This window comes from Coturnix japonica, chromosome Z (genome assembly GCF_001577835.2).
Source record: "Coturnix japonica isolate 7356 chromosome Z, Coturnix japonica 2.1, whole genome shotgun sequence".
Taxonomy (NCBI): Eukaryota; Metazoa; Chordata; class Aves; order Galliformes; family Phasianidae; genus Coturnix; species Coturnix japonica.
In genome coordinates this window covers 2,067,523-2,089,354 of record NC_029547.1, presented here as the reverse complement: position 1 = coordinate 2,089,354, position 21,832 = coordinate 2,067,523, and the positions used below count along the sequence as shown (strand labels likewise).

The window sequence follows — 21,832 nt, the reverse complement described above, 5'->3', positions numbered from 1 at the left end:
TGAGCAAACATGTATGGAGGCATAATGCTGTCAAAAGTTATCCAGGTCATATAATCTGTGGCTATATTCCTTCCTCTGAAGAACACACTCTGCTTGGCAAATGCTTGGCCTTCTTCTGTACATGACACTCAGTGTCAGTGAGTGACATCTCACAGATGACACATTATTGGTAGAGCAGGTGCTGGTGGCAAGGGCTATATTTAAAAAGCAGAGGTCTAAAAATGGCTTTGCAAGGCTCTGCTTTTAACAGCTCTCAGTCATTTCCAGAGCAAATCTGATTCTTTTAGAAGGCCTTTCTTCCCTTCCTCCACCAGAATGGGAAAGCCAAGAAGTGCTTCCTTGGATCACCAGAAAATCTGGGGTGCACTGTGTTGATGATTCACTTAAAAGATGAGCACTTCAGAGGAGTTTCAAAAGCTCAAATTAGAAGGGTTTTATTTTTGTTTTTTTACAATAAATGAGACAAATCCCCTGTAAATTTATCATTGGAGCAGCTCCTATACATCATAACATAAATCTGCCTTCATCATAACCCAGTGTTATTCTACAGAAGGACAGGTGAACATATTGCCATGAACTAAGAAACAGCGTGCATTTCTGATGTGCCATTCATTCTCTGGTAACTGCATATACTCAATTCAGAATAAAAACGTGATAACCTCTTCTGGGATTGGCACAAGGCTGAGCATGTGTATTAGGGTAAAGCGGTTTGCCACTCTAGGCAACAGGGATGATTCTGAGAGCCAGAGGGTAATTTAGGGCTGTCAAAATGATGCCAAACCACCAGCACACCATCTGCAATGACTGGGAATTGATGGCAGCCCTTAAATCTGTACTGCTGTATGAAGGATTTCCCAGTCGTTATGCTCCAACAGTGTGTTTGGAGTTTAGGTGTGAGTTTGCACCAGAAACATCCTAGACAAAGCAGAAAAGCAGCTTTAAGCCTTTTATTTTGGGCCCAGGATGTAGGTTTACTTTTTTTCTCCAAGCAGCCTCCACTTGATCCACTTGTGAGTGAATGCTGAGGTTGGTAGTGAGATGATAGTATACTGGCAGAAAAAAAAAACTAGCAGTATCATTCATTTTAGTTTGAAAAGCCTTGCCAGACTTCAGCTTGTAATGTGCTATCCAATCACTTTTTCTGCATGCTGCTTAGAGTAATCCTAGTTCAAGTGTGGTCTCCAATAAGTGCAAGGGAACAAAGCTGAAATTTAAGCAGTCTAGATACCTGTTCATCTATTCTGGGGAAATTTACAATAATTTTGTTTTTTGCTTTTATATTTATTCACCTTGTTTTGTTATTTTGGTTTGGTTTTAGTGAATATATGTTAAGAAACTACACATTATGTTTGGAGGAACTGTCCACATCACAAATTTGTTCACTTCTGTGGAGGACATGTATATAGGAAAAGAACTCCATGCTTCATTTTGTTTCCGTTTTCCACCCTCAGTTTACAACTGAGACATGTAAATGCTTCTCACTGAAATCAGGAGGAAGACCTATGCACATACAGAGAGGCAGGTGACAAAGGTCAATATCAAATCATCCTCCAGTACCAGGTGCTGGAAGTCACAGTGTTGTTAGTTGACCTGTCATTCACTTCCATTCCTCTCTTTATCACAACGTATTTAAAAAGAAACCAAGGCCAACAGCTCTATCCAAGCCAACAAAAATCAAACCTCTTGCAGCCTAGGAAACACAGGGACTAACAGTGGCTCAACATCAATCAAGAGGTGGACACAGAACTGAAAATGAGGTTCAAACCAAGAGCAAAAAGGCATCCATGCGAACAACTGCAAAGCTGACAGAGGAGTAATGTAATATAAACAATTTATCTCTTTAAAATGAAATAATCAAATCCCCCCTGTTAACAGTGAATTGCTGTCTATGCACCATCTATGTTATTTGGATACAAACCCAACATGGTTTTGACTAATGGCTACTGCATTGTTTTGAAAGAAAATAAATGGGAAAAAGGAGTTTTCACTCTTTTGTGTTGTTAAAGAAAAGGTCTTTACCCTCCTTCCTCTTGTGATTCCTCCAACCTTCAGCTACAGATCTTTTAATGTCAGGGAGCAACGGCTTGGTTTAGATGAGTCTGGAATAGTGTACATCTCTGGGACAAGACAAGGTCCTAAATGAAAAGACTTCTTCCATGAAGTTTCCCTGCTTCCCTTGTATACTTGGAAAGCTCAGCCATTTGAAACAAATACCAGGTATTCTGCAAACCTTGCCTTGTAGACATGTCATATTTATAGGCCAAGAGGTGAGTATTCCAGTAGCATTTACTTTGCAAGAGCCACACTAGTGGCAGTCATACCCACATATCTTCCTGTTTCAGCATATAGACTTCCTCTCTGGGCAAGCAGATGTTTCAGCCTTGAGCTCTAATTAAGTTCCAAGTTATCCATATAGTACTGTGCACAAGTTGTCCATGCCTCTGACTTGAAACAGTAAACCTCTTTTAGCTCCGTGGAAACTTGTAAGAGCCTCATGGGTGCTCAGGAAACTTTGGGTGACTTTACATAGAGCTTGCAGGTCACAAAAATATACAAACAGAAATCAAGCAAAACATTTGTATTACGCAGCATGAGTGTCATCCACATAAAACACCTTATTCTGTCTTCTGGTTTGAGGACTTTTCCAACCCTCCTTTCTTTTTTAAGTATTAAGAAAAATACAAATAATCATTTTATTTCTTAAATTAACTTACAGAATGCTGGAATGCTATTTTCTCACTCGGTCTGAACTGTGTGTGAAGATCTCACACTCTTATTTGTGGGTGCAGATATGCCTCCCCTTTACACAAAATAAACACACAAACCCTCCCTACTTCCTCTCTTCTGTTTAAATTTCCCTGTGATTTAGGAGAGACACATGATGATCTTCTGCAAAAGTAGGAAATAAATTATAGCCAAAATAGCAAAACTAAAATATTTCTCCTCTAAACATGTTGTTTTTTACTTTATATTTCTTGGCAGCCTAACAGTCTGAAAACATCCACCTGAATTCTCTGCACTCAACAGAGCAGCCCAAGGATAAACCCTCCAGTAAATCCTACGTGACTGAAGCTGCAGGAGCCTGACTGTGAGTAAAAACATTTTAAATATGATTGCTATACCTGTTAGCAACCAAAGAGCCCTTTTGGAGCAAATAATTTTCTTGGAAACATCTGAATCCAATCATTTAAAGCTGAGAGCCCACATCTATGCTACACCAGAGTTCTAGTCCCTACGTGGTCCATCCACTGCCTCAAAAGAAAAGAGTTTACCTTGTCCATCTGTCATTTAAATGGTAATGAGTTAAATGAATTCCACCTCACTTCTGAGCTTCAGAGCAAGCTTGGGTTTATTTATTCATGTAATGACACAGGGACAAGTTTGACATTGCTGAACATGTCCCAGATTTATGGAAAATAAAACTGTACTAATCTAGTGCATTTATTAGCTTTTCTGTCAGATGCTTCTGTGAGTATCCAGAGATGTGAGTTTGCTCTGTGGTTCTGTCCTGATTGGAACAGCATCTCCTGAAATGTAAATGTTATCTTAAGGTTGTAAGCTGTTGAAAACCACCGTTTTGGCAAACTCCAATTTCTTGGTCATTTGAGAAAGCAGCTGCTATGCAGTTGTATGGCACAAAGAAATCCTTTAAAGATGGATAAGGTATATCACTGATTTGACACTTATTATACCGCTTTCAAGGGTGAAAATTCAGGATAGATGATGGTATGTCTTGATTTTATATAATAAATAAGTGACCTCTCACAAATATACATACCAGAATGTTATGTCTGAATGAAATTATTAGTCTACACCTTATGGAGCCTTCTGAGATCTTCTGTATTAAACAGAAAAAGAGCAAATAACCTAATGCCAGATATAATTAATTGGTATCATCACGGATTCATATTGAGACAAGTGCCTGATTCAGAGGGAAAATGCACACATTAGACAATTGTGTATGTCATGTGACAATAACCTCTGCAGCTGGTCTCCATTAACAAAAATAAAAATTACAAGGTTTAGGTAATCAACAGCTGGTATCAACTGGTATTATACCTCAACAATGCCTCCAAGGTCTGTCAAGGTTATTTTTTACCATCTGGAGGACATCTTGTGTTGGCCAATGTTGGAAGCACAATAGATTTTGCAGCTACTTTGGCAAGTCTCTATGAATGCTTTCTTGTATGAGTGGAAAACATGCAGCATGGAGTCAAGAAACATGATATTCTGACATGTTTTAGGGGGTGGTGCTGTCATAACTAGTCATTCTATGGCTTTTTAGTGTGTGAGAAACTGCTGACAGGGGAATCATGCTGTAGGGAAGTCAACTTTGGGTTGTGCAAATCTCCATGTCTGGGAAGAGTTGGAGTTGGGTTTGGTCTCTGCAACTGGGTTCTGAGCAGTTGGTTCTGGAAGTGGAGGTGCTCCTGGGAACTGAAGCTATGGTGATGGATGTGCTGTCGTACACTTTGCCTGGCCTTCATGGTGAGTAATAAAGGAGCACTAAATTTCAAATCAGAAAACTAAAGTCACCATTATTCAAGCTAAAATAAAAGATGTTTCTCAAAAAGAAAAAGAATTGTCTAGTATTGTAGGCAAGAGACCTTACTCTCTGGTGTACTTATAATTTTGATGTATCACAGCTCAAAATTAAGGTTCTACATCAAAACTGGAGATGAAAAAGACTTTCAGGATAGTTTTTTTAAGTAAGAGGGGAAGGTGAGTATGAAACATCTCATGTTTAGTGACTGCTCCATGGTGGTCTGATAGGAGTTCTGATAGGCACTGCAGGAGGCGTCATTTGTTCTGTAAAACGTCTGCTGTGATAAACCTTCTCCCATTCATCTTTGACTTTCTACTTGTCTACTGAGAGGCCTCAAAAACGGCTAATCACCTTGCTCTGTGCTTCAGTCTCCTAAAACACAGTTGTTTAGCTCTGCTTCCTCAAAAATCAAGTGAATGGTTTTTATTACTGTCTTATAGCTACAGGGCTATAAGTATACACTGAGTTCATCTTCTGCAGTCTCATGGGTTGGATATGGTCTTGCCCAGTGCAGTGGTTCTTTCTCTCTGCAGACACCTCTATCACAATGAGAACATATTTCAGGTGGTGCATCTCTTCTTTCAAACTTCAGTTCATGTGATGAGGTTCACTCCTTCTGCAATTTACATCTTTGAATTAGCACTGATACCTCCCTACAACACACAATTCTTGTGAAACTTGTTAGCTATTCTTAAAATAACTAGAAAAATAAACAAGGCTAGAAATCATTGCTGAAGCTGACTAACAGACCAGCAGAAAATTCAACAATAAAACACCTGTATCATAAAATCAGTATTTTGCAATAAAGCACAAGCTGAGAGATGGCATGGTACAATAGTTCCTTTTTCACATAAAATACCATAACCCCATGACAAAAGCACTGAAAGACACAAACTGAGCTGAAAGGGAGTTATCAGTGCCACAACTCCCTGAACTACAGCACCTTGTCCTTTCTTAATGTAATTCCTCCTTGGGCAGCATATGTTCTCTTCCCCAGAGCTCAAAGCACAGAAAGGAGAAATCATAAAGGGAGCAGAGTAAAGCAATAAGGTTTACATACATCTTCTCTGTGTACAAAGGCTTTGTGCCACATTGGTGATCTCAGAACATCTACTTAACATCCAGCTGACCTTTAGGTGAGAAAAGCGAATGATATGGAACTACTTGCCCTAGGTTCTTGGATGTAATTGCTCTGCTCCTCCAGTATTTGTGCTCTGCTTATATTTCCATTTCCATAAAGAGCTCTGCTCTTCACTATCCCTAAGATCCAGGGATTTTAAGGCCAAAGAATCTTAGATTACCTATGTCATAGGTTGTTAATTTTTGTGTATTTGTCCCCAAAATTGATCCCAGTAATTGATGTCTAGAGAAAATTGTATTCCAGGGAGACTCTTAGCCATGATTTGCAAGTACTGGGAAGCAGATACCCCATGGAATTCTTTAGCAGCAAAAAGTTAATCTTATTCTCAATCACAGTGGTCCTTCCCATGCTTCTCCATCTGATTAAAGAGCCCTTTTCTGATTGGTTGATTGTCCCCCCAAAAATATCTCTACAGTAGACAAATTACCTCTTCATCTGATCCTTGCCCAGGTGAGCAGAATGAGTGGGAGTTTATTTCATCTGTTCTGTTTTTTGTTGTTGTTGCTGTTGCTTGGGGGGTGGGGGGAGGGTGTTAATTATCTATTTATTTATGTATTTATTTGTTGCAGTCTGAAAGGAAAGCAAAGGGATGCAGCAATGACATTTCACTCACTCTGATCTTGCGCACAGGTGTAGGGCCACTGTTGGATACTACTGAAATGGGAATATGCATATAGGAAATGCTTCTGAGCTTGACGTTATAGGTCTTGACCCAAAGTATATGGAATATATGTACATATGGCAAGTAACAGCCATAAAGGTAATCATTCTGTGGCGGTGTAGCCACAACGTAAGTTATGCTGACTACTGCCAGCAGGGGAAGAACAGGGATCAAGTATCCAGAAGCAGGATGTGTCAGAAGCAGCAGATGGATAAGGGTCTTATGTAAGCAGGGAGAGTAAAATATGCATGAACACCAACAAGAAGTCTGGTAGATTTGCTTGCTTGTCTAGACTAGGATAGATCTAAATTCTTGTTAAGCTCTTAGTAAAGTAGCCACCCCCTCTGGCCATTTACTCCCTTCTTCCTACCCAGAGACCGCTGCATGTCCTGAAATAACTAAGAACAGTTCATCCCAGCAGGACGTATAGCCAAGGGTGAGTAATTAATCACCCATGGAGACCTCTCCCACATCCCCGCATTCCTTGCCTGCATAAGTCTGTTCCTTTCCTACCTATGAAATTTCATAACTATGTGATAGGAACAACAACTGCATTCTGTGTTCCTGCACAGACAACATCACATTTGGCTGCACTAAAACATGTTTTCCTGGGCAAACCAAGCTTCACCAGTGATCACAGTAACACTGTCCCTGCAGTTGTTTATACTTCTACCAGTCTTCATCAGCTGCAAATTCTATCAGTGATGACTTGACATCTCATTCTACATTACTGAGAATATCTCCCATAGCTCCAAGCATAGGAGTGCTTCTTTGAAGGCAGTGCTGAGAACACCCCTAGTTAATGAGAATTTATCTGAATTTTCAGACCTGTCATTTACCCTTTTGTCAACTATTAACAGACTGTGTGGGGTTGGTTTTTTCTTTCCTTACTTTCCCTTGCCTTTACCTCTGAAAACTAAAACTGTGATATTCAGCAATGTTCTTTCCTACAACAGCTTGCTGGCAGCTCTGTTAGTAATAGTGGTTTCTTATCCACAAGAAAGCATGTGATTATGTAGAACCACAATATAAATTGAAAGGTAAAGGCCATTTCCTATGTTCCAACATAGATACAATCCTAGAGACCAAACTGTAATTACACACATAAATAAGCTAGTTTATTTAAAAAAAGAAGTCCAGTTCTTTTACAGGTTTTGGATATATGGTGCAGATAGGTTTAGGGCTTAAGTTCATCTTATATTTTAGCACCATTCTTGAATAAATAGATTTATTTCTGGCAATTTGCTTTGCCTTAGGAATGTGGTGTTAAACACATGCAAAATGCTTCTGTCAAGTAAAAAGATTTAACATTGTCCAAAATATAACCAACCCACTGAACTGTAGAAATCAGCTAGGCATTGCAGTCATCCCCAAGTAGTGTGTTAAGATTTGGATATCAACCTAATCTGCTTAATATGTTTTGAGTTTATGCAGTTGATCACGGTGGTGAATGTTTAGTGAGCTGAAACAAGAACGGAAGAAAACTGTAATGGAAAAGTTGGCCTTAAAATAAAATCTTCATAGATGGCTGTAACAGGGTTATCAGACTCATGGTGTGTAGTATCATGTATTTTGTCTAGGCTGGATTTTGTAAGCTGTTGAGCTGAGATAAGCATGTTAATACAAGCGGGACATTTTAGCTCAAAACACTCCTAATGTTGGCATGAGGTGGTGACAACTGCAGAAGACAGAGGGAAAGAAAGACACAGCACTATGATTTCTTTACAGAGAACAGCAGCAAAGGAGAGACAGCATTGCCTAGATTGGCTCTGTATGATCTGTGGACAGTGATGTCCAGAACCAATCCTGAATGCAACTCCTCAGCACCAACATTCCCTCCTTCATCTCAGCATAATTGCAGACTCTTAGCAGCTGCCTTCCAGAAGAAATGGAAATTACAGTACATCTTTTCCCCATTCACCTTTCAGAGAAAGACAAGGCCATTCTTCCATCACAACAAGACATTTTATTTGGATCCCGAAAGCAAATGGCAAAGGCAGTGTGGTGATGTGTGCAGGCTAGTTAGCTCCAGGGCACTAATTAGCCAAGATGCAACTAGTTCTGTAGTTAGCTTGGTTACCCTCAATGCTAACCTCCAAAGACTCCATATATATTCAGGAGTCCTAGAAAATATTGCACAAGTTTCTTGTTGCGTATAAAGCCACTAAGAGCATGTCATAGAATCATAGAATGGCCTGGTTTGAAAAGGACCATAATGATCATCCAGTTTCAGCCACCCCCATCAAATGCAGGGCTACCAACCACTATACCTGGCTGCCCAGAGCTGGTCATCGTCTAGCTGGCTCTTTGAAGCTTCTTCTCTATTTCTAATATGGAGATATTGACATTATTAGGATTTAGTCATGGAGATAAACCTGAACCATTCTCCCTGTAAAAATCACAGAGAAGACATGATGGCATTGGGTATAACCATACCTGCAAACCAATCTGGGGCAATTCTCCCAAGTCTCCATGTGTCCATCTGTCACAATATTTTGTTCTCATGTGTCTTCAAACGTCTCAACACTCGCATGCTTCCATTTTCAGCCTCGAGCCTTACCACTGGCCTAATGGGGCCATACGACAAGGGTGGAACCAATCTCAATACTTACTATGACATTAAGTTCAAAGTCTGAGCTGGGATGAGCCCCAACCTACTCTCAGATTCAGGGATGATATGGGTGAAGTTGAAAACACAAATCCTTTGAAATTAGTGAGTAACATTCAGGAGGAACAAAAAACATAAAATCCCATTTTAAGTTATTTTCAAAGAAAACAACCTACTAAAGAAATGAAGTTCTTGTATTCTGATCTCAGTTCCATGCAAATGCTTTTCAACATACTGTTTTCTTCTGGAGAGAGGACCTCAGGGGAAAACACCTGAGAAAACAGCAGAATCTCTTCCTCTGCCTCCATCTTACGTACCTGCACTCATGTGCTAAATTTCCTTCAAGCACAGCAGAACTGGTTTCAGGGCCCTGGAGAAGATCTTTATTTTTAATACAGTCAGTGCCTACTCATCAAAGCCTATTCAGATGAGCTTTTCATCTGGCAGCTGGAACACCTGTCAGGGACGTGGATAGTTTGGAATAATATCCTTAGTTAATGGTCTAACAAAGACCTGAAGTGCTAAACCTGAGATAACACCTCAGAACCTGTTTTGTCCAACTTACCAATGAATTTTGAGTCCCGGAGGAGTCTAGGCTTTTATACATATATTTTTCTTTTAACAAGCTTTTCATTCTTTTGACACAGTGTAAGCATGAGCCGATTTCCATTCTCTGGTTAGTCATGAGGACTCCTTCCACTTCTGAAATCACTGAGAGCTATTATTAGAGCAGTGCCCAGTGGGGAACACACAGTTCCCACCTCCTTCAGATCCCTTCTCTACCTCCCTTTCCTTATTCCCACTGACAGCATTTGACGACGTCAAAAGCCTATGTTTTAGCTACACAATTTCCTTTCCACTTGAATATCACAGTGCTTGTTCCGCCTTGCTTTTATAAAGACATGCAATTTAGTCTTCAAGTCATTGAAGAATTTCGTCAGCATATTGACTGCAGCATCCTCCCCCCCAAGCCAGCAGCCACATGCTGTAGAGGCTGTTAGCCTGCTGTGAGTTCCTTGATGTTCTGGACTCATGCTCTCGGGGGAACCCATTAGCATTTGCACTTGCAGGCAATTTTTTCCTCCCCTGTTAATAATTATCTAGGGAGAAGATAATTAAAATAGGTTCTAAGGCTATGCGGGACCTCTGTCCACTTTTCCTACTTATGGAGCCTCTTTACTAAAAATTGTGGTGCAGATTTCAAGATATCTGCTGAAGGGTTTTGCACCTTTGCCTTGTTCTTGTTGTCATTAAGCTTGATCTAATTCTCCATTTCATTTCATTAACCCACACAGAGGCAAATTTAGAAATGTAATGCCAAAACAACACCAGTAAAATTTTCCTAGATGCCCAATAAATCTCTATCAACATAAAATGGCTAATTTCATCTTGAGATGGACAAGAATTGAGGTCTGGATAGTATATCCTGCTATCACAGAATCACAGAACTGCAGAGATTGGGAGTGATGCCTAGGATTCGAGTCCAATCTCCTGCTGAAGCCAGTTTCCTCTAGTAGGTTGCATAGGTAGGCGTCCAGGCAAGTCTTGAATACCAGCAAATAAGGAGATTCCAGCACCTCTCTGGGCAACCTGTTCCAGTGCTCCACCAGGCTTACCATAAAGAAGTTCTTTGGCATATCTGTGTGAGATTTCCCACCTTCCAGTTTTTAGTCATTGCTCCTTGTTCTATCACTACGCAACACTGGATAGAGTCTGGCCTCGCAGGATCACAGAATTGCAGGGGTTGGAAGGGACCTCAAGAGGTCATTGAGTCTAACCCTACAATCCAGTTGCCTCTCACACTTTAGATATTTATAAACATTAGATATTTGTAAATCTCCTCACAGTCTTCTCCAGGATGAACAGAACTTTTCATCATATGAGAGATGCTCCAAGCTATTAATCATCCTTGTGATCCTATCCAAGTAATTGAGACTCTGCATCTTGATTTTGTCATATAAAATAAGAATCTCCCTTTCACTCAGCCTCCGAATTAGTGAGATTTACAGTAGAGATGTGGCATCTTACAGTGCGTTTTTCCTTTACTGCAGATGACAGCTGATTCCAGCACCAAGAAACTCAGCTCTTTAGCACTTGCAGAACTCTTTGGCTCTGTTAATCAGGAATCCATTTGGGCAAATGATCTGGTTGAGTTGTGTTTCAGGAAAACTCACTAGTTCAAGAGTCATTGTGGTGCTGCTCATCGTTGCATGGAATGAGCACACACACAGTGATCTCAGCTTTTGGCGCTGATGCAAAATGAAACTAGTAGTCAGCGCTACTATTAGCTGAACATTCCTGCTCACATTCTAGTGAATGGTATAGAAAATCTCGTGAAATTTTAGGACAAGTTTTATTTAAATGCATGTTCCAAGGTCTTCACAGTCTGCCCTCTTCTAAATTTAATCTGAGATGACTTGCACTGAGTCTGAGCTACCAATTGCTCTCTTGCAAAGTGCCTGGAATCTGCAAAGCCAGCAAGCATGCCTGTCCAATACTATGTGCATAGCCTGGCCCCTGAATTTGAAATTTTTGGCCTGTCTCTCTTAACAGCTGTCACCCAATTTGTCTGGGAAAAAGAAAGGAAAACAGAAAAAGAAAAAGAAAAAAAAAAAAAAAAAGGAAAATAAATGAAAGAGCAAATGAAGCAATGGGAAATGAATATGCCTCCCATTTTCAAAACTTGATGCTTTTTAACTAAACCCTATATTATTCATATGCTGCATATTATATTACTGTTAGTTTCAAAGCTGTTGGAAATCACAGATCAGTTCCTCAGCCACAATGTCTTTATTATGCATACATAAATCATGCATGGAAGGGATCTGACAGTTGACGATGTAAACTCTCAGGAAGCAAAGCCCCTAAGCCATGTAAAAAATGTATGTCATGGGCAAAGAAGTATGTCATCTCTATTTCCTTTTTATAGATACTCTTGTCTTGTCATTATCAAGGAAGACTTTTTTTTCTCCTTTATTTCCTATTTAAATGTAGTTAACGCAGAGGTAATTTGCAATGGTATTTCAATGAGACAAATGGAGTATACTTTCTCACATCTGCCTGCATCTTCAAGGATGAGCGTGTTGTAATTATACTGTTCCAGTTTCATTAACAGCTCTGCTGTGCCCAATATGGTTCATAAGTATTCTGGTAAAACGCAGGACAAAGTTCAATGAATTGTCAGGAGCATTTGAGTGATATAGGATTCATGCAAATTACATTAGAATTGAGCTGTTTTGAAGCCATAGGCTACTTCCAAGACTTGGTCAGAATTTGGGGGGTTGAAACAAAAGCCTGAAAGCCAAGGATTCCTCATTGTTCTACAGCTGAAAATAAAACAACGATGAAAACTGGACTCGGGAAGGAATGATAAAGAATTAAAAACAGATGGATTTGCAGTTGATATTTTCAGTTTCTCAATCAAAGGTGGTTTTCATTTGCTTGATTTTTCTTGTTTTTGGGGGGTGTATTCAGTGTATTTCTTTTTTAAGAAAAAAAAAAATAAAATTAATAAGAAGTTTGGATTAGTCTCAAAAAGTAAATCAGAGCTGATAAAAACTGAAGTGAATCTTGGGTCAGAATGTGAAAAATAGCCTTCATAAGAAACTGGAGGAAACACGCCCAGCAGAGCATTGGACTATGAACATTCCTCTATGTACTGTGAATTAAGGGATAACTCCATAACAGACTAAAAGAATTATTGATTCCTTTCTGCTACAAACATGCATATACCAAGCTTCCAAAGTAAGGACACTCTAACATCATAAAGCCAACATTTCATCATCTGAAGAGCAGTGAGCATCAACAGCTACCCACCTTTACTGCTATATTTGCTGAAGTTAGGCATGTAAATCAGAGTAGCCTTTGTTCCACATGCCAACATCAACAAGAGAAAAGGTGCCTCTTAACTGACTATGAAAAAAGCCTACATTTCTTCCACAAGCAGCATATCCGATTAAAGCTGATCTGCTTGTGTGTCTTCCTCTGTTCACATTCATCTTCCAGATTTACTGCCGGGTGATATCCACCACTTACTGAACAACTAAGACTAATTTGCTCTAGCTGCAAGATAAGACAGGCCCATACACTTCTCAAAAAGGGGATCCTTGCTTCTTCATTCCCTCTTGAGCACTTGTGCTGTCACTGCTGGTATCCTCTCCATGGCTCCTTCCCATTGCTCTAGTGGTCACAGTTCATCACAGCAAATTATCTTCTCTTTCCTTTGATGTCAGCTGAGTGAAATAGCTCACACAATAGCTGTGATTCACCAAACGTATTTTATATTTGCAGTTTAGTACCCCTTTCTCTCCACTGACCAGGGAGGGTCAAAAGCAGCAACTAAGCTCTGGATATTTGTGTTTGCTATCCTCTGTGTCTAAGCTCCTCCACCATTCATACCATGCACAACTCGGAACAAAGAGCAGTGAGTGATCATCACGAAACACACATAGAAAGGAGCGGCATACATATAATTCTGTCTGTAGGGGAAATTCAGAACCAGCTGGGATGTTTGTTACTGCATTTATCCTCTTGCCTGTACAAATTAAAGGGTTTCAGATCTAAATGTTAACACATTAAAAGCAACCTGATAGTGGGTTTTTTTCATACAGTAGTTCCATAGTAATTCTGTCTCCTCTTTTGGAAAGACATCTGTGGATACATTTTCATTAATATTTTCACCTGGTGTCTTCTCCAGTGTAAATCTACAAGCAAGAAGCAGGAAAACTGCTGAATCAAATATTGCAGCCTGGCTACTAGGGTAAGACAGGATATGTAAGGATAGGTAAGACGGAGACTCCCAAGAAGCAAATCTAGGAGTCCATGTATCAGTTACGGTATTTGGGGGAAGTTTCAATTCTCTGAGGATCAGCTGCGTTTGCATTTTTTGCTTTCCTTCTCTTGCATCATGAATCTCTCCTAGGGATGTCCTTTTATTCCATGAGCCTTTTAACTGATGAAGTAGCTGCAGGAAAGAGGAGAGAAAAGCAACTTAAAAATAGATAAGCTGCTTATCTCCTTAGCTGACTTGAATTTTCAACTCTGTGGAGGAGGATGCTATCAAAAACAGAAGTTTAGAAGTACATAATTTTGGAAAAGTTTCTAGATGTGCATCAGCAGTGCATAACTCATGCTGCATGTTATTCTTATAGTTGTTATAAATCACTGCTAGAGATAAGATTAATACAGGTACATTAAATATTGTTTTTCAAAAGTTAATTGTGGTTTCAAGTCTGAGAAAACAGGGCTTGTGTGATGACACTTTGTGCCTGTCCAGCCATCTGTCAGTCTCTATTAATTACACTTAAACCCACTGATCAACTTTTACAGAAGGGTGGAGGTCTCAAAGATATTAAATTCTGGAGCTTTTCATGAAAATCAGTAGATTTTCAGTTCAATTTTAGCTGCCAACTGGCCTTTAGGCATGAGACTACTGGTCAATAACCACCCTATGCCTACCTAAGTTGCACTTCTTTGTAAATGCTCGTAGAACTCAGAGAGCGTCCAAAAGGACAGAAATTAGGAGTATTCATGGGAACTGAATCTCCAAGGTAGCACACAGGGGACAGAAACAACTGGGGATACTGAGGTCATAGCAATGGGATGGAAGTAAAATGAAGGCAAAGGAAAAAAAGAACAAAAATATAATTATTTTAATTCTTCAGATCATCCTCCAACTTCTCTGTCTTCCAAAGCATTTGCTTCTTGTCCTGCAAACATTAAAGTAAAAACTCCCATTTACTTCTGGGATACAACCAGTCATGGGAAAAGATTGTGAAAAAACAACCTTTCATAAACAAGAGGTCTGAGACATGCTTATTGCTCACATTTTTCTTTGGTTTATTGAAGAAATATGAATCTATTTCAGAAAAAAATGAATTTTTGGACTTGAACAGGAAAGAAAATATTGTATTTTGAGAAGATGGGGTAGATAACCAGATTATAGTTACAGCCAAATTTGAACAGCAAATATTGCATTTTAATGATCCTTAATTTAAATAGGCTCTTTGATCTGGTGGCTTTCTGTATTTTGCTATGGACTTAAAAAATACAATCTATCTTAGAAGGCAAAAGACCACTTACTGTGACTTGAATAGAGACAAGATCCAACACAAATTTATTGCCCTCCAAGAACAACTGTTTTGTTTGTATGAACAGTAACACAATATCTGCCTAAATCTCCCACTTCTGCATGGCCATTCCTAGTGGTTTCCTTGGTAGACTCCCACTTCTTCTACTCTTGACAGCAGCCACGTCTCCTCTCATATTCTCTTGGAAATGAGCTGGACCTACCTTGCTCCTTCAGACCACGAGTCTCGAATTCTTTCCTACACCACTGTAGTGAGTAGTGGTCACAGCAGTTTCCTGAGAGGCCAGAAACAGGGACTCAACAACATCACAAGGGGAAAGGGTTGGGTGTGGATATCTCATCTGTGCGCGAGTGCTGCTGTACAAAAGAAGGGTCTCCCTTCCAGTGTTGTAAAAGAAGAGAAGTTAAAAAACTCAGCCTCTAAGGTAATCTGAGACAATCCACTGGCTCACACTTCTCAGGGGAGAAAACCAAAGGCATTGATGATTTCTGGAAATTTATTGGGAGTGAGAAAATACTTCAGTCATCTGGAAAAACCAGGCATGAAAACCCAAGGTGCCCTTGAAATCTCACTGCCTGTAGGGCTAACTAACAGCTGAATCAGCAACACGATTTTGGATTTAGACACCTAAAATTCATGCCTGAAGCACCTCCAGCTTTTCCCAGGCTCTGGCCTTTCCATGTTGTGACAGCACAGATTGTTTCAGCCCATTTGTTTTGCACCAACCATCTGCACCAAAGCAGCACATGGGAGCTACTGGGCTGTAAATACTCTTGCTCCTAGGCCTGCTTCACTCTATCTTCCTTGTGCAGAAGGGAATTTGAATGAAGCTGATTTGAGTTCTCACTGAGTTCCAGAAGTCCTCATTCTGTTCCATAGTTGTTTTGTGGTTCTAGACTTTGGTTTTAGTCAGGAAGTATTCATCATCGTACTGTGGATCACAAGTTTAAGGTCAGAAGAGATCAATAAGATCGTTCAGTCTGACCTTCTGTACAAGGCAAACCATGAATATCACCCATTGCTTCATATGTCTAGTTCAACAGATCAGGACTACAAGTCCATGGTATATTTATTGCATGGGAAGATATCAGAGTAAAAGTGTTTGCTGTTGAAAATCTCTGCCTAGCAACTCAGTGCATCCCTATGGAGAAATCTCTCTCACAGCACTACTCCTTGTCCTAGTTATCTCAGACTGCAAAATTTGGTTGCTGTTAATCTAATAAGTCTTTAAGAAGAAAAGTTTTGCCACCTCCTTTGGTCACCTGAGCCATATTTTTCTCAAGATTTCATTTTAATTTTAAATTTTAGTGCTCTCTTTGTCATAGAGGAGGAAATTCAGACTCCAGAACAGCACTAGTATTGCTTATTTTCTGCCAACTTTAGGTTTCTTATATTGAGATTTTGGAAAGATTAGTGTACTTAAAATTTGATCCACCTTCCAAGACAGTTAATTTTTCATGGTATTCTCAGCCATGTCCTTTCCTTTTTTTACAGTGTAAATACCCCTGCTCTTCAGTAGTGCTTGAATCTTTGCCTCAAATATTTTCCAGTCTCCATGCTGAAATTTTGTCCTTAAAGAATCCTTGTTCTTGCAGCTTAATAGAGGAACTTAATACTGGGCAGTGTGAATGCTCTGAAAACATCTTTCAGCCTCACAGTGTGTTCTCTTTGGGTGATGCCCAAAGCTGGCACTCTCTGGTGAGCTTTTGCCTGCTCCTCGCTCCTGCAAATAGCTCATCTCAGAGGATGCAGCCCTGAACAATGCAAGTATCTCTTTGCATGACTGTACTACAGTATAATGAGTTGCAATTGCAGCTCATATAAATGAATCCTCGCTCACTTTAAATCATTTTATTTCATTATCAGTAGCAGAGCAGACAGCGAGATCAGCCTTTGCCCAAAATTCTGGCTGAACTCTCTATGCAGTTGTTTCATCCAGAGTCAACCAAACTGTGGTTGTTTAAATTTTTTCAGTGCAAAGCTAATCCTGTTATATCCACACAAGCTAGCATAGTACTTTTGCCAGTGTTGACCTATCTTTTGAACTTGTAAGGGCTCCCTTTATGTTCTTTTAATAATTCTTGTATGGGTCGAGGCATACATCCTTACTTTTGTGGAACCATCATTTTGCTGATGTCAACAAGAGAAGGTGTTTGTTGACCCCTTGGAAAGCAAGACCAGACCTGCAACTGGTGTCTCCCTAAACCATGTGACAAAGACAAATGGACACACAAATGGAAACCCACATCCCCATGAACATCAGAGATTGAGCCTACCTACAGTTCTGAAATCAGGATAAGAAAGCTTGGTAAGCCATTCCCATGTCTTTTATATCAGGCAGTGGGCAGTCTAGTTGCGTCCTTGTGTCTTTTACATGAGAACAGCTTTCTCTTCTCAGAATGTTCTGGATTATTCCATAAATCCTGTGCCATGTGACTTCCCTGTTTAGCTCCAAAAAATCCTGCCCATCTTTACACACACAGAGCAAATCTGAGCATCTCCCAAGCTCAGCCTCTGCATGCCATGCATTTAAAGCACTCCTTTCCTGCACCCCTCATTTAACCACAGACATGTACTACAAAAGCAAGCTAGAGAAACTGTGGTGGAGGCTCAGCTCATCTTCCTGCCACTTTTTCACTCAATTTCTCCAATGCTTTCTTGTTCTTTTACCCTAAATTCTAACCTGAGCATGGAGTACTGTGTGGTTGGCTTCCCATATCTCCCTGTGTCACCCTAAGGCTAGCAAAGCAAGCCTTGGGGTGATCTCATTTGCCTGTACATGGAAGCATTCACAAGCTTCCCTATACAACAAATGCCATTCCCATGCAAGAACCCAACCAGCAGACTCTTTGGCTTTGCTATAGGTGGGATATCTTACAGTAAGCTAACCTGGCAGCCAGATATCTTCCAGCAGCATTCCCTAAAACCCAATGGTGCTCTGTGTACTCCTCTGTACCTATTGCCAGGGTACTTCCTTTACACTGATGATGTGGGTAGATCTGGTGGTGCTTACAAGTGGTGAGCAGAAATGAAAAGGGAGGGGATAAAAGAGTGGAAGAGACAAAAGACAAAAGGAGAGGAAAAAGGCACCGGGGGTTGGTGGAGTGGGGAGTGGGGAGAATGAAAGAAAGCAGAACTGTGCTGTGCTTAGAAAGAAAACAGAAGGATACAGGAACGCGGAGAAAATAGATATGAAAATATAACATCTCAAAGTGGTGTCAAATACAGTGAGGAAAGGAAAGGAAACATTAAAGAAAGAAAGAAAAGAAGGGAAAAAAAACACAGAAAGAAAGACAAACACAGCTGGGTGAGGTTTTTATAGTTAAATACCAAAAATGTGCAAACAAAGCAAGGTAAATGCTGCCTTGCTATTTGAGCACACAGCAGCTGCTGGAAGCAGTCAGGTCCTCACCTGCAGTGAGTGCTCTGCAGAGCAACGCAGCCCGTGCCCCCCGAGGAGCCAATTCAGTTACAAAACCTGCACATGATATACACAGGATTATAAGCTTGAGCAGGTGAAGCACTTTAGAAATCCAGGTCGGCATTTCTGCCTAGTTGAGCAGCAGTCAAAACAGTGCAAAAGGGGAAAAAAAAAGCATCAAAAAGTGTCTGCTGTTTGGAAGCATTCGTGCAAGAGCATCGTTGCACAGCTGAGGCCGGCCCTGTGGGTGACTGGTAGCTCCCTGCCTTTGTTCACACTGGGCAAAGCTCTGAAGTGATTTTGAGTTCAGTGAAATGAGGGGGAATAAATGGTGGGGTGGGGGTCCAAAACTTCACATTTCCATTAAAAACAAAAAAAAACAACAAAAAGAAAGTTGTTAAAAAGCATTTTTTTTTTGAGTGTGTGTTGGGAGGGTGGGGGGAGGAGAAGAAAAAGAATGTGATCTTGTTTGAATACGTGAGGATCTACTTGGACTTCTTCATTTTTTATGTGGATTTTGAATATGGGGGATAAAAACTTTTCTCAGTGCTAATTGCACATATATGCACATGCATTAGCGGATTTCACGGTTTTTTAGCCAGCTCCTCTTTCCTGATGCCATCTGTCTCTTCTTGCATCCTTCAGAAATAGCATAGCTGGGAAAATAGACTGGGCTTTTCAAGTGAAACCAGAAATATTTACAAGAGATTTCCTGGACCTTTATGGTTAATTTTTTTATTTTTTTTTTTTTTAATTCTTCAGTTTCAGAAACTGACATCCATCTCTTGATATCACTGTGAAAAGCAGGCAAATTCTGAACAGCCTTCAGATATTCTAGTGCCACGTATCTGTCCTCTTCTTCAGCAATTTTCAGCTGATTGCATTTCTTGAAATGGACACTTGAGAATGCAGTGCAGAGCTACCATCCAAGACTCAGCAAACTCAGGCAGGAAAGACTGGAATCATGATATCTGGTGCTGTGTTTTGAAAATGATTTTTTTCCTGTGCCAGATAAGCTACAGGACACTGCAGATTTATTAATGGTCTGGGAGGCCATGAGGACTTTCATTGCCATAATCAGGGCAAATTGTATTGCACAGTGTTAAATGGAGTGGAAGACAGCCTGTCCCTGTCCTCCTTTCCCAACAGTAAACTCATTTTGAACTGTGAGATGGGGAACTGCCCTTAATTCTTACATCAATATGACTTTGCACCTTGCAATGGTAAGCAATTTATGGAAGTTGGCAGCATGATTTCCAGTTTAACTTTTAACCTTGTATGGATGGTATTTAGGACCATCTTACCTGTTGGTGGGTAACACTAACCCTGTCTACTGTGACTGACTTTGTGGATGCTGAGCAGAGCTACTACAAAACATGATAGTTTGCTATGCTAAGCTGTTACAGCTTTGTTAAAGGCAGTGTCTCTCCAGATTCAATGGGCCTTTCTTGGCACAAAGAGGCATGCAAACACTGCCAAAATATAGAACACCTCTGCCCTTCCTTAAAGTAAAAGCCAATGTATTTGGAGCTCTGCCACTCACTTAACTAGACTCCCCAGTTGCATCATTAATTGCAATTTATGGAATTCATCTATTGCTTTCACGGTTGGTTTGTAGTGCAGTATCCCTCCTCAGCCTGTAACTCCAAGTAGAAGTGTCTCCAGAGAAGAATATTACAGTCCATCCTGTGTTTAACAAACAAAAGATTAAAGGGCTTACTTCTGAACAGTGCATGAGAAATGAAACTACTGTTCCTGGAACTTGACAAGGTTTTCAGCCATTATTCCAGTGTTTTAGTCTTGAAATATGTTATTTTCCTGGTAGTGAGTGAATGAGCACTTGGAGTCCTTTGACTATGCTTCCGTGTTCAAGGCAGATGCCCAACAGACCTCTCAGGCTAGATAAACTTTGTGAGTAGGAAGATGGTCAATACTGGTCCTGGTGATTCAGTTTCTGGATCTCTTCCATGTGAGTCTACACTGAACCAGTGCCCAAATGCATGTTGCTGGAGGGTCCATGCCTCAGAAGCAGAAAGCCCTATGGCTAGTTCTCATGCATACTAGTATGATAGCATTTTTCACACCCTAGGGGGAGTTTATGGGTGTCTTTGCAAAAGTACAGCCTGGTTCAGTGTGTCTTTTCTTTTGAACAGCATCTAGCATTAATATAATGATGGCTCACAGCATGGTGCAGAGGGATGAAGCCAGAACAAGAGTGGTTAGCACAGAGCTAGTAAAAAGGTGTTAACTTATTTATCAGAACTTATTCCTGCCATCAGAAATGATTGTGAGCACTATGATACAACTGTCCATAGGGCTGTGAAGTGCCATTCATTGTACAAATCAGCCTCTGCTCCCTGTGCACACTTTGCTTCAAACTGAACTCCTAGAAGTAAATTATTTTCACTACAGAAATATTAAGGATTCAAGGAAGCAGAGGAATGAAAATAACTCAAAACTTTAGGAGTCCTTTAAAACAAAACCAAATAGATTTTCCAGCCCAACACCTTCTGTAAACTTTTTCATTGTTTGGTGACTGGGTCAGTGGATGTAGAGATAGCCAAAGAGCTGAAGGTGACTAGGTTGGGTGAGCTTCGTTAGCAAAATGGTGGTAAAAGTCCATGCCTCTGGGTTGGCTCCCCCATTTCAATGTTGGTTCTTCTTCTAGCTTTTCTCAGCAGCTAGCAGTGTTTTTATTGCTAAGATCATGCATCAAGAACAGAAGCAAGGGATGGTTGCCATGCTACATGGAAGCCTGGTTGCACATTAAACTGTTTGCTACTCAAGGCCCATAAATCTGGTAGCTGTGTTCTCTCCAATAGGCCATGCATCCATTGAACAACATCAGTGGCAAATGAAGGCAGTGTCTCAAGTGTCAAGGCTATGATTTTGACTGTTGTGTCTATGAACTGTATTTAAAAAGACGGGGCTAGAGTGTGGTTTGGCTAAAAATCACCTGAGATCTGGTGGTTTTGTGTTGTTTTGTGGTTGGTTTTGTTTGTTTGTTTTCTGTGAAACTGATGGTCAGGAAGCAAAAAAACACTGTTGTTCCATACTGAAATATCTTTTCATTTTTCCTCATAATCCTCTTTCACAGTTTTCAGGGACAGGGATTGTCTCAGTGATGGGGGTTGTCTGAAACTTCACTGTTATTTCAGTTAAATCTTCATTCTCTGCAGCCAAGAAACAACGACATGCACAGAGATATTTTGCTCTTGTCCGCACACACAAACAATAGAACCTGTGAGCATCTGAGATTGGAGACTCAAGACCCCACCTATGGCTCTAAGGAAGCTTCATTATCATAGCTGGAATTGCAGATGCATTTAAAGTAGGTTTGATGGCTTGGGCATGGTGTGATAAAAT

At 40.3% G+C, this 21,832-nt stretch overlaps 1 protein-coding gene across 2 annotated transcripts in view; it reads left to right on the top strand.

Annotated features, from left to right (window-relative positions):
• Positions 1-21,832, top strand: part of LOC107305714 (urea transporter 2-like) — a 276,645-nt gene that overhangs the window by 165,453 nt on the left and 89,360 nt on the right. For both annotated transcript variants that reach the window (XM_015848225.2, XM_015848224.2), the window contains exon 3: positions 2,983-3,088. The gene's annotated coding sequence lies outside the window, so the exon portion shown is untranslated. The remainder of the gene's footprint in view (positions 1-2,982; positions 3,089-21,832) is intronic.